At 36.1% G+C, this 12740-nt stretch overlaps 1 long non-coding RNA gene across 1 annotated transcript; it reads right to left on the bottom strand.

The window, feature by feature from the left end:
- Positions 1–11861: 11861 nt before the first annotated feature.
- Positions 11862–12740, bottom strand: LOC117789789. The gene is made up of 3 exons (XR_004617932.1): positions 12596–12740; positions 12448–12517; positions 11862–12369 (listed from the first exon to the last, which is right to left on the bottom strand). It is a non-coding gene; the product is annotated as an uncharacterized LOC117789789 (long non-coding RNA).

The following is a 12740-nucleotide window of genomic DNA, read 5'->3' as shown; positions in this document are numbered from 1 at the left end:
TGCTTTGAGTTTTGCATCTAGGTTGGATATTTCGGATTTGTCGTGTCTGGCAGATCGTTCTCTTTCCGACTCTCTTAGCATCGCTCATTTTACGGCAGTGCTAGAATTTTCTTTACACATATATCGGGATTTATCCCATTATTAAACTCACCAAGAATTCGCGTTTATTAATCTAATAAATTGCGAATAAATGTATATGCTCTCCTCTCCAAAGTTTTCAAGGCACCAGTTTCTTTTGAAATTTATTTAACTATGCAGTTTGATCATTCACACGATACTAGAGTCACTTATCCCTTAAACCGGAACTGAGATGCAGCTGCAGATAGAGAAAGAATGATTTTCCAAGCTGCTTATCTTATACTTCCTGCCACAAATCTCTCAATTGGTTCAAGTGCACTGACAGTACATCGTGTGTGAACAATCTGAGGTAAAGTCTTAAATCAGCTTGGCTTTTGTCCAAAAATATACCATACACTTTCTTGTTTACTCTGGTCTTTTTTGTCGCATTTTGAAGCTGCCCAGGTAAGAAAGAGATAAAGTTTTTTTTTTCTTTTTTAACCAAATTTGCTTCCCTTTGAAGAGCATCAGCCATTTCGGCAGCCACTACAGTAAGTGACTTGTTTGACTTTTTCATTGTGTCTGACTGCCACTTCAGAGCAACTCGGGCATGGGTAAAAGCGTTTAAAGGTGATTGCCAACTCCCAAACAAACCTCTCGACAACCTTTTTCACCAATTTTGCGCTTCACACTCTGTGGGATATGTGTGTTTGACTCGCATGTCAGTCACGCTGTGCAGTGTTTCTCATACGCCACGTAGGCCACGGCTAAAAAAATGGCTTGGCTTTTTCGGCCCCGGACCTACGCTGACATGCTACCAAGCTCAGCATGTTGCGTATTCTCTCCCCCTGCGACAGTTTTATAAATTGATTTGTTCTCTGACATTTTGAAAATGATTCGAGTAGCTAATTTACGACCATCAAAGTGCGCCAATAAATTTACCTTAATTGCTAGTTAATTAAAATCGAAGGCTCTTCAGAATCGAAAAGTTAAATATGGTAGCATTTTTCTTATTGGCACAAAATTTGTCTATCACATATATATATATACTTTAAAATAGCCACATGGCAGGCCCAAATGGCAGGCAATTACTATCGTAAATTTAGTATACGCAATCGGAAATTCAAAATCGAATGATAAATTGGCACATACTATAAACACAATATATCCTTTTTTGGTTATTTTTAATGGCCACAGGTTCTAAAAATGTATACTTGATTACATTTATAAAAATGTTAAGCATTTTTAATTGTAAATAAATTAGTTGAGCTTGCAGCAACGTTTCATACACATTATGAAATATTTATTTCAGGCTAAAAGCTACCAAATACATTCATTTCCTTTCATATTCAAATAGAAAAAGTATTAGAAAAAACGTTTTATAATTTTGTTACGAATATATAAATATTTTTTTGTTGATGATGTTGCAAACTATTTTCAGTTTTTTTTAATATATTTTTTAGTAAAAGTTAAATATAAATCAAAATTGTGTTGTTCAATTAGAATAGTTAGCTAACAAATTAATTATATTTATTATTTGTATTATCCCTTTTTATGATGTTTTTCCACATAAATATGTAGCTTTTACATTTCTGTTTTAGCTTTAGAATCAGGTCTGACAATTTAAATTGGTATTAATTTTAAATGAACTGAAGGAATGGAACTAAAGTCACATTATTAAATCCACATGAGGAAATCGTTGTGTCTTTTTATTGCGGTCGCTTCTTTATCTAATCCGCTTTTGCATTTTTCATGCTTAACATTGAGAAGCTCATTTTAGAAAGAGCTGACATTTTTATGACCCTTTCAATTTCTTGCTTCACTAATTCCTTGCCAAGCAATTTGCTCCATTCATTCGCGCTTGCAGGTTCTGCCTCGCGGGGATTACAATTTGCACCACAGTTACGACCTAATTAACTTCGATTTCTGCGCTGCAGGCATTTACATAATTGCATTTCGTAGCGCATAATTTTTACATGCAACCGCCACGCCCGAGCCCAGAGATAAGGAAACCAAAAACAAAACGTGGAAAGCAATGTTAAAATCAAGTTAAAAGTGAAAGTTGCAAAAGAATAGTGTAGAAATTACTGACCAAAGCAAAATGAACTAAAAAAAATGTGTAATTGTCTTTTTCGCTTCTTTCTTCTCTGACTGCTGCTGCTTCTGGGAAGGGACATATGGCGCCTTGTCACAGGATCTAAATGAAGCCTGCACGAAATTGTGTGGATAGTCCTAAAGCAGAGGCCAAAGCTCCCACACACTCCCAGGCGGCAATTCGAATGAAAAAAACCAACTTTAATTAAGCAAAGCAATGACCAACTTTTAAAAAGAAAATGTGAAAAAATATTAAGAGAAAAAACGAAATGCAGTCAAATGATTTAATTCAAATGCAGCACGCAAAAGCAAACTAATTTGGTGGTAATTATAGCAGGACTTATACTTGTCTTTATGAATGCCGTAAGTCGCTCTTAATCTGACTAATAAAACGTGGATTTTTGGCCAGAGCCTCGGGTACCACGATTCTAACTGCAACTCAAGTGTTTGGAAGAACTCTGCATAAAGTGAACTGCAAATAAAGAAGCCAAAAAAAATTGGACAAGAAAAATGCCGTAAAATGCTTTCAACTCAAGTCGTTTATGTTTGTGAAAGCTTGGTTTCTAGTTTGTTTGTCAATGAGCAACAGCATTTTATTTTTAACGAGGCCGGAGGTTGTATTTAAGTAAAAAAAATCTTAAAATTTCTGTTTGAATGAAGAAATATTTAAGTAAATGCAAACTACACCAGAGCTTGTACATTTTTAACTCATACTAAACTTACACTAGGAATCTTTACTTACTTTTATATAAGTCTTTCGAGGTTCTCAGTTGAAAATAGAATGTGAAAAGTAGAAGAATGTAATAGCCCGAAATAAAAATGTGTTTAAATATTTACAACAAAGTAGTTTCACAAACGAAGTATTATAAAATACCCAGCAAAACTTGTTATTCAAATAAATGATTTTTGATAATAATGATTTATCAGCATGTAGTTAGATATCAATTTTTAAAGTAGTTAAGCAACTGTGATAAACACTTTAAAGTTTAAACTAATCTAAAGTGTTGTCTCGTAACCAAAGTCTGTTTGTGGCTTTAGCTCACCACACTTGGGACGAAGGAAATGAAATAAAAAAAGTTATTTTAATCTGTTGGTATTTAAATAAAGATTTCAAAGGACATCACATGATTCCTACCATACGTTTCAGGTCGTTTTGTGGACTTCAAGTTTACAACTGAAAGCGAATTCAAAGCGTAAAATAAATGACACTCATTTACACTTGTCGCCTCCAAGTTGTCGGGTCACAAAATGCGGCAGTTTGTATGTGTAGGTATGTGTGCGTATACTTTTTATATAAACTAAATCTGCACAGAAAGGAAACTAAATGCCGACTAAATCAAAATGAGTTTAGAGTGCGGGAAACCCTTGACAAAGTTTGGCAAAGGACGCTCCAAGTGGGCGGCCGAGTGTTCTACAAAAGTTGCCTTGAAAGAAAAAAAACAAACAACACATTCATACAGAGGAAAAAAAGGATACAGAAGAAAAACACGAAGGACTGTCCACTTGTATTAAAGGAAAACGCTGCAGGCATTTTAAGTGTTGTTAATGCCGCTGCGGTTCAGCTCGAAAGTTTTTTCCAACAGCGGCAAATGAAACAAGTTTCCACAATTTTTCAGTGCACGTGGTTGTCCACTGGGGCCACCGAGCCACACGACCAGCCACCACTCGGGGGTCGTCTCTCAGTTTTATGCATTTACGCCTAGTCATAAAAAATATAACAGACAACAAACGCATAAAGAAAAAAGCCAAAGCAAAGCGCAAAAACTTGCATCACATCTCGCCTACGCGTCGTTGCGTTCGTGCTGTAATCCTTCTGGCCAGGATCTCTCGTCACATCACATTGAAAATGACACTGTGTCCAGCAGTTGGGTCAGTTGTCATTAAAGAATATGAAGTCCGCATGGCATTATATAAGTAAATGCACGTAGAAAGCTTCCGAATTTATATTACTTTGAATAACTAGTAATGTCATCATATATTTTCTCTTTTCTCTACATTAATAAATAATTACTTATTCAGCTGTTATTTCTTTCAATCAATTGTTATGAAGATGAATTTTTAGTGCAATTAGAACTAATAGTTATTCCACTTTCTATTCCTTTTTCTTCTATTTAATATATTTGCAGCACTTTTTTCATTTCGATCAATTCCATCATTGATGAATAATCTTTAATGGTTTAGCACTTAAAATTTGCATTTCATTAACCATTCTGTTATTACAGCGGTTGCGCTTATAATTTGCTCATTTTGAATTTCAAATTCTCTCTTTATGAGGAGAATAATAAAGAAAATGCTCATTTTTTTTTATCAATTGTGCGAATTTCATAATTACGCTTTCAGCAGCTGAAAAAGACACTCGCAGAGAGATGAAATAAAATGTTAAATAATACCATAAAGGAACGCCGAAAGATATGCGCATCTGTTCCGCATTAAATATGTCATATCCTGTTTCCTGCGCACTCACACACAAACGTATCCGTACTCGCAGACGTTGTACAGCTTATCAGCGACAGGCTTCAGTGCAACAAGGGAAATGAGGGAAATGAACAGCCTCTATTTATGCCCCAATCCTTTTACCGAAGCAGCACAATGCGCGGCTTGGGATTGGGAACAATTCAACGTTCTTCGACTCAAGAGCAGAAACTAAGGAAACTGGCCCCTGTACATCGGAAATTCGCAAATAGCTCTTCGCCCTGTAATGAACCGACCCAATGCGAATACTTTTAATTCCCTAACCAGAGTTATGACTATCAATAAAAATATTCAATTACTCTCTCGTTCATGACACAATAAATTTGCCATTTTTAAATGAATTGTTACAACAAACATTGTTTTAATTACTAGGCCTCAAATATAAGAATATTACAATTGAATAAAATTATTAATTTTACAGTGTATACAAATAGTAACTTGTGCTTTGCTACATTTAAATGATTTATTTTATTTTTGTTGCACATTGTTGCTGATGTGCCGTTTTGTATATTGGAGTATTGTTGTCTTAATTGCTGTTGTTGCTGTTGTTGCTGTTGTCCTTGTTGTTACTTTGCTCATTGTTGTTGTAGTTTTCCTCTTTGTGCTGTGCTGTGTTGCTGCCTTTTTGTGTTGTAGGTGTGCACTTGCTGGCTCTGATTGTTGACGTGGCTGGCAAACGCACACTTAAGTGCACTTGAACGTTTTTAATTAAAACACAATTTGCAAAAAGCGAAAACAACTGAATCTGAGTTGAGAGAGGAATGGGAACGGAGACCGAGCAGCAAGAAAAGTGATATAAATGAGTGACCCAAGATGGCACTTAAATATGTTAAACTGTTGAATAAAATATGAACTGCAGCCTCCGAATTTTGATATTTTATACGTAGATTGTCTAAATATTTGCATAATCTGCCTGGCGTTAAGGATCTTGTTTATATCGAGTATAAGGAGCAAAATCAGTGCAGGAAATGCAGCTAAAGAATGCATCAATCATGTTGCCAGAAAGAACGCGTCTTTCAATATTTGCCAGTCAATCAGACCACTTTTGAAGAGCCTCGAGCAGCTGTTGAGGGTCGTTTACTGCGAATTTGTTGTTTCTATGCAACATAATAAACGTCATCATCATCGTCAGTCGGGCAAACAACAAGCGGCAACAATGTTGTCGTTGCAAGAGCCACAGCCCTCACATAGTTCTCAATCTGAGGTTATTTATACCGTGCCCCGCTCCTCTTCCAGATGTAGATGATGATGATTCTCATAAAGATGATGATGACAACCAGTGCACAACCCTTTGGCCTCGACGCTGAGTTTTCTACGTCTACGGTGTACTTGTATCTTGTCTTGCCCTGCCGTTGGCCTGAGGGGACTACGTGCCCCAACGAGGTATGCCACATTTACGCGCAGTAGCTGCACTTGCCACGCGTGCCACCAAAATAAACACAGATGAGCCGGGACTCGGAGTAGAAATTGGGAATCGTTGTGTTAAGCTAATGGCACGAGCAAAATCACAAGTACGAGTATAGCAATGGAGAAGGAGGCACAACATGGAAAATGGACGATGATAATAATTTTACTAAATCACAAAATACTATCAATCACACACTATGCACATTCCCATTTCAATTGTATTCATGGTACGCATTAAATCTATGTTTTCATCAGCCATAAAATGCAATATTAATTGCATTTCCGTATAGTTATGTCTAAAATATTCAAGACAGCAATACAATTTCGTGTGGCAAACGACAAATTAACAATAACTAATTGGAGGCTAATGACCAATAGATGCAGATGCTGTCAGTGTCAGCTCGTCTGCCCCTAAAATATGCACAAGCCATGCAGAGACACATTGGCTGAGCGCCCAAAAGGCGAATCCCAAGAGGCGACTCTCGAGACAAGCCCGAGTTGCCAAATACGGAAATAACGTATAGATGCACATACACATTTTGACATAATTAGCACCCAAGCTGGAGGCGCCAACACACAAACAACAAGCCTCGTTTATAATGGATAATAAAAGTAAAATCAGCTCTAGCGAAGTTTAAGTACCCTTTATTGTAAAAATAAGACTTTCTAAACTAAATTTAATCTAAGCTTGACAACTTGACTGCAAATGAAATAGAGCAAGTTTGGATTAAAATTTAGACTTGAGGAAAATAATTTACAGATTTTTATTTAAAATAATTAAAGTAATGTAATTTACTATTTTTTAAATTTTATTTCGAATTGTTAGTCAACTGCTCTTTTGAAAGAAATTTTTTTTCAAGAACCATGTACAGTAATTATGCTAAGTTAAAAAAAATTTAAAATCCCTTTGTTTTTACTATACTGCTTGTAACCTTTGCGGATAGGCATTTATTTTTTAAGCACGATTTGTACTTTTTAATCTACAAAGGTATTTACAAACGTTTGAAAATAGAGCATAGGAGAAACTTATTTTAAAATTATTTTTTGGGGTATAAGAGAACAAATTTTTTGGATCACTTGTTAAAAAAAAACCACTCGCAAGCATTTATAAGAAAGTATATATTCAAATTGAGCAGTATTCTCAGATGAATTGCAAACAACATTCAATTGTTAAAGTGCCCAGTGTCTCAAATACAAACTGTATTCAACATATTGACAGGCATGTGTATGTGTGTGTCTGTATCTGTTTGTGTATAGATATAAGTACATCGGAACTGCCGGGTCTCTGGCTGACATACAGATTTGGCGACACGTCCTTAGGCAGACATAAACATGTTCTGTGTAAATGTGTGAATTCATTTAGGAGTGAAAGATGGCAATGGCGTCGCTTGAGGGAAGTTGGAAGATATTCTGTTTCCAAGAGCCAATTAGAAAATGATATAACGCAATTTGCATACAATTAAAAATAGCGAGAGAGCATTAAAAATACGCAAATGAGCACGGCTAACAACTACAACATTAATATTGAGTAGTCAACTGGGAAATACGCGTTGACTTTTCATTTAAACATACGTGTATTTGTATAATTGTAATGGCAGACAATACAAATTAAAATCGTAAATAATAAATTAAGCCGACGAGGCGAATCTGTTGCCCACTTTTCTTCCCTTTGCCAATGTCGTCTGGTGTATTAATGCCCCCACATAATTCAAGTGGCAGCCACTGATGCTCAGTTGAGTGGCAAGACAGTTTGCATACAGTTACTTACAAAGCGTTCAGCCTTTTAACTGTAACTCGCAAATGCCGTCTGTGTGTCTATGTCTGTGTGTGTCAGCGCCATTTTGTCGAGTGACAGCCATTGGAGTCGCAATCGCATCAGTCGTAGCGTAGTCGCCTAATGGCTGCTTTGCGGATTAACTGGGCCAAGAATGAAGTAAAGAGAGGTGGCTAAAAGGGACTGTAGACAACCCTGAGGTATTTAAAGGCTGTTGCAAGTTTGCTCGAAAATATTTTATGCAGTCAACGTCGCCAACGTCAATGTTTAAATATGCCTTAGTGGTTTCTGTCGAGGCTGGGGGATTGAGTGTCGAAGCTGGAAGTTATACCTACAAATGGATAATTGATGACCTTCAACTTGTAGTTTCTCAGCGTACAATGACTATGAGAAAGAAAAATAAATCTCTAAATTACATTTGGTTATATTAGCTAAGATCCGGAATAATCCATTTAAGTAGTTTCTCTCCACATCAGGAAATGCAACTATCTCAAGTTCGCTTGAAATTAAACTCTTTCATTTCATATCGAAATTAAGTGATTGCAAACAATGCAAATGCAGTGCATCCTGAATATTATCCTGCGAAATACACGCCCATATTTATAAGCACGGGTTGCACACGCGGATTGCCCATTGGGTTCAACTCACAACAATAGCCAAAAATCATTTTCAGATCCGCGGGCAATGCACAACTCGAACAATTTATGGCCGCAGTTGCATTTTGCAAACCAATTGAGATGTTAATAAATTTGCGCATTGAAATTGGTGGACTTTTGGGGGCCAAGCTCAGCTCCGCTTCGAATTTTGTTGCAAAAACTGAAATCAATTTTCTGTGCAGTCAGCACAGCCCTGTGGCAATTGAGGGGTATATGTGAGCTGGTTCACACTCAAAGCTTTATATCAATCACTTAACTATTTTTCACTGAAATTTATTTCCCTCAAACTATGGCTAAAAGGGAAAAGAAAGAACGCAAGTGGATTTAAATAAAAACAATTGCGCCAGAGCATACGCAAAATAGGAAAATAAAAAGGATCATATAAAATTTTCATATGAAAACTCCGCACGTTTTGCGTATTCCATTTATCTGTTTTTTTTATACCCTTCAACCATTAAGGGTTTATTAGTTTTGTTCAAGTTTATCTAAGTTTTAACAGCTTTGAGTTTTAGCACAAAGTCGGATCAGCACTGATAAATTCATCATGATCAAATAATATACTCTGATATTTTTTAAGAAAAAATTGTACATAGTGTCTCGTAGTTGTGCACTTTCGAATAGCTCGTTCTAATTTTTTTTCATGTTTTCTGTTGTGAAAAGATGATGCTTTCCCATAGCTTTTTTTCTACTCCCTTATTTCTCAATTATTCCGCACGTTTTGTTATTTTTCAAAAATATATTTTTTATGCAATTTATTGTGTTTCGCTGGAATGCTGTCAATTCTGGTCATTGTTAGGCTTTGAAATGAACACCAAATATTTTGTTAACGACAAGTTTGCACCAGTAGTTTACAATGGGATTAGCCTAGCTGACTGATGCCCTTTGTTTTGAAAATATTTCTAAATTTACGTATGATACCAATTCATGAACTTTTATATTTGTTATCAACAGTCAGTTTTTTTTAACAACAAATTGCATCGATAACATTTCGATTATTATTAGGGATAGATTTGTTCTTTAAGTAATGAAATATATTTTATATTTAACTATGACTTTAATTTTCTTTTGTAGAATATATTTAAAATAAAATAAATTGTACTTTAAGAACAAAAAAAAAAAGATTTTAATTGTTTTTATTTTAACATCGACAAAATGCATATTGATTATGGAGTGAATTTTTGTACAACGAGTTGAGTGTGTTATTTAGAAGCCTTTACCTTTGCAAAATGTAAATTGTTCTGATTTTGCATTTATTAAAAATCATTGAAAATAATTTTGAAAAGTGCTTTATGTCAGGAGCTAAAAATACACAAACGAAAAATGGAAAAATTTGCACATAGCCAAAAGGGGTAAAAAGAAAGACAATTTTTATTAAAACACAGCGAATTCTGTATACTCTTAGAATGAGAATTAAGTAAATGATGCCTGCCTTTTGGGTATGCAAACTAGACTAATGACACTGACAGACAGCCTATGTTAACAATGTGATAGCGAATAGATTTGGGAGTGCACACTGTATATATAGTCAAAGTTGATGACAAAGTGCTGATGCCGAAGGCACTAAAAAATAAAGGAAAATTATTGTTTACCTTTTTCGCGTCATCCGCGACGACAAAATGAAATCAAAACACGCGCCGTTCGCTCAGTTCAAATACCCCGAGCGTGTCCCCAAGATGTTGTTGCGACCTAAGCGCTGAGAGTTGAGTGCGGAGCGTATAGCATAGAGTTGCCAGCTCAGAGCCCCACAGGCTGGTGTGTTATGCTAAATTTAAAGCATGTTGCGGCTGAGATTAGAATAAAGACAAGATGCAAGGCGCGTGTTGCCTGTTCGCTGTTCCGACTGGGGTGTGCTCCCCTTCCTATGCATACATATAAGGCAAATCTACTGACTAACATCTGGCGTGGCATATCACACGCGTGCGCTCTTTAATTAGCTTATAGGTTGGAAGGGAGGCTGTGATGCTGTGATGCTGTATTCGCAGTGCTTGCACACATGTCAAATGCATTTCGTGGGCAAGTAATGTGATAAACACACACAAGCACACACACAGGCACAACGACACGCAAACACTCGACGTGTGTTTACTCAAGTTGTCCGCCCAATAATAGTGCCCATGCATGTTGTGTTTATGTTTAGACATTGCAGTTTCGGATTGTCCAAATGCTATCCAAATGTTGATTATTTGAAATTGCTCATTGCCGCAGATACGCATGCAAATTGTAAGCCCAACCGGGACCACAAATCAAACACAATTGCCAAAATGCCAAGTTCAAAATTAAACAAACAATCCAACACACCGTCAACTTGTCCTAATTACGTATTACCAGAAATCTGAACCAAACACTGATTTATTAAATAACAACATTTCCAGCCACGAAGATTCAATTGACAAAATAACCAGATCTGAGATAGTGGCTGCTTTCCATTCGTAAATTCATCATGTGGTGTATAGATACAGTAAGCAATTTTGAATTCATCATACGGTTAATATTTGGTGAGACCTTTTTAAGAGTCTGTTAATCATACGATTTTCTACATTTTTGTTGGTTTTTAAAGGCTATAAAGAGACGCTGTGATATTACCATAGTTTGTTTCACTAATCGGAAACTTTGGTAAGTAATTATTAAACTCAATCATGTCCAATTAGTTGGGAGCTCGAATATCAGCCACTGTGCGAATCTAGTTAAATTTTAATAGCAATCAATTTAGCTTATCGATTCGTAGATAGGATAGTTAAAATTCTAAGCGCTTCGTACTCAATATCTTTGTAATATCCATGTTTTTAATCGAATTGTTAACTATAATCTTCGAAAACCATCTGCATCAGATGTTGGCTATCACACAATGATGAATGAGTTTGGCGTAAATTAAAATTTCAATTGGCTGCAAACAGCTGCTACATTCACACTCTTCGAGCTGCACTCAGTTCGACCGTGTCACTCCTCACTTCTCATTTCTTCCGCCTTCTCACTGACCGCAGTAGACACAAACATGAAGCATTGACCACACAAGCACACATAACTCACATTTACAGTCAAATTTTCAGAAGCTTGTCCTGGATCATGGGATTGGGCTGAACAAAGCAATAGCTGCAAATGCATTTCATTGGTTTTTGGGTTACGGAAATTGCAGATAGCTTGAAGCGAATGCATTAATCATAACAAGATATTTTTGGTATGCACTCAAAGGTGTGGCATGTGCATAAATTAGCTATTGAGTGCATTGCCAAAATGAAAGCCTATCGAATGATTTCATTCAACTTATTTCCCATTTGCTTAAAGACTCACAGCTGGATCTCACACACTAAAATGCTCCTTATCTCCCATCTACAGCAGACAATCGGCCCACACACAGCCACACGCACAAGCACACACACACACAAACACACACACAAATGCAGGCACCCAATAAAACTTGGCTCCTATCGAAAGTAACTTCAAACCACATCTTAAGTAACGTAAGAGCAGTTGCTAAACCTGACGTTTTCCATTCGCTATTATACAGGGGTGAAACGCTGAAAGAAGGGTAGCATTGCAAGGTAGTTTGGCAGGGCTTCTGTTATGGCTCTGTTAACGCCCATTTCCCTTTCCAACGCCCATTTCCAAGAACAACGTTGCAGAAGGCCTTCTTGTAGAAGGCAGTAGAGCAGGCCTGCGGCGTTCGCTACGAACATAATGCTTCCAAAAGGCATTGCTTTGGAGTGGATAAGCAACGTACATTAAAACACAATAAATATTGAAAATGCATATATATTTGCTTAGACAAATGTGATATATAAATAATAACATAATGAAAATATTTATATTTAAATCTATAAATAGTATATATTCCCCCCAGTGCGTTGTCTCGTCTTGTATCGGTTTTCTCTATTCCAAAGGCGTCGGCTTGGTTTTGCGTGTGCATCCACACTTTAAGAAATGAAAAAAAATTAATTACTTTAAGAATTAAACTCTGTATTACATAAAATAGTATCTACTCGTACTTACATTTCAATATAAAGTCGAGCCACGCATTTTTACGTATTAATACATACATAAATCATATATTTGACGGCTCCTAAATAAATAAATAAAATATTATAATATAAATATAAATAAATAAATGCAAAAGAAATTACTATATTTTTATACTTACACGATGTAAAAGTAATATTTTTCCAAGTTTTCATATTTCACAATCACTTTGCAAACACGTGCGCACTCGACGGCAGCTTCTTCTTTTTTGCGATAGAAAAATTACAAGTATATGAAGATCATCCACAAAAGAATGAAAGAAACAA

The sequence above is a fragment of the Drosophila innubila genome (genome assembly GCF_004354385.1).
Source record: "Drosophila innubila isolate TH190305 chromosome 3R unlocalized genomic scaffold, UK_Dinn_1.0 2_E_3R, whole genome shotgun sequence".
NCBI classification, from domain to species: domain Eukaryota; kingdom Metazoa; phylum Arthropoda; class Insecta; order Diptera; family Drosophilidae; genus Drosophila; species Drosophila innubila.
This window is presented reverse-complemented; position numbering and strand designations above follow the sequence as displayed.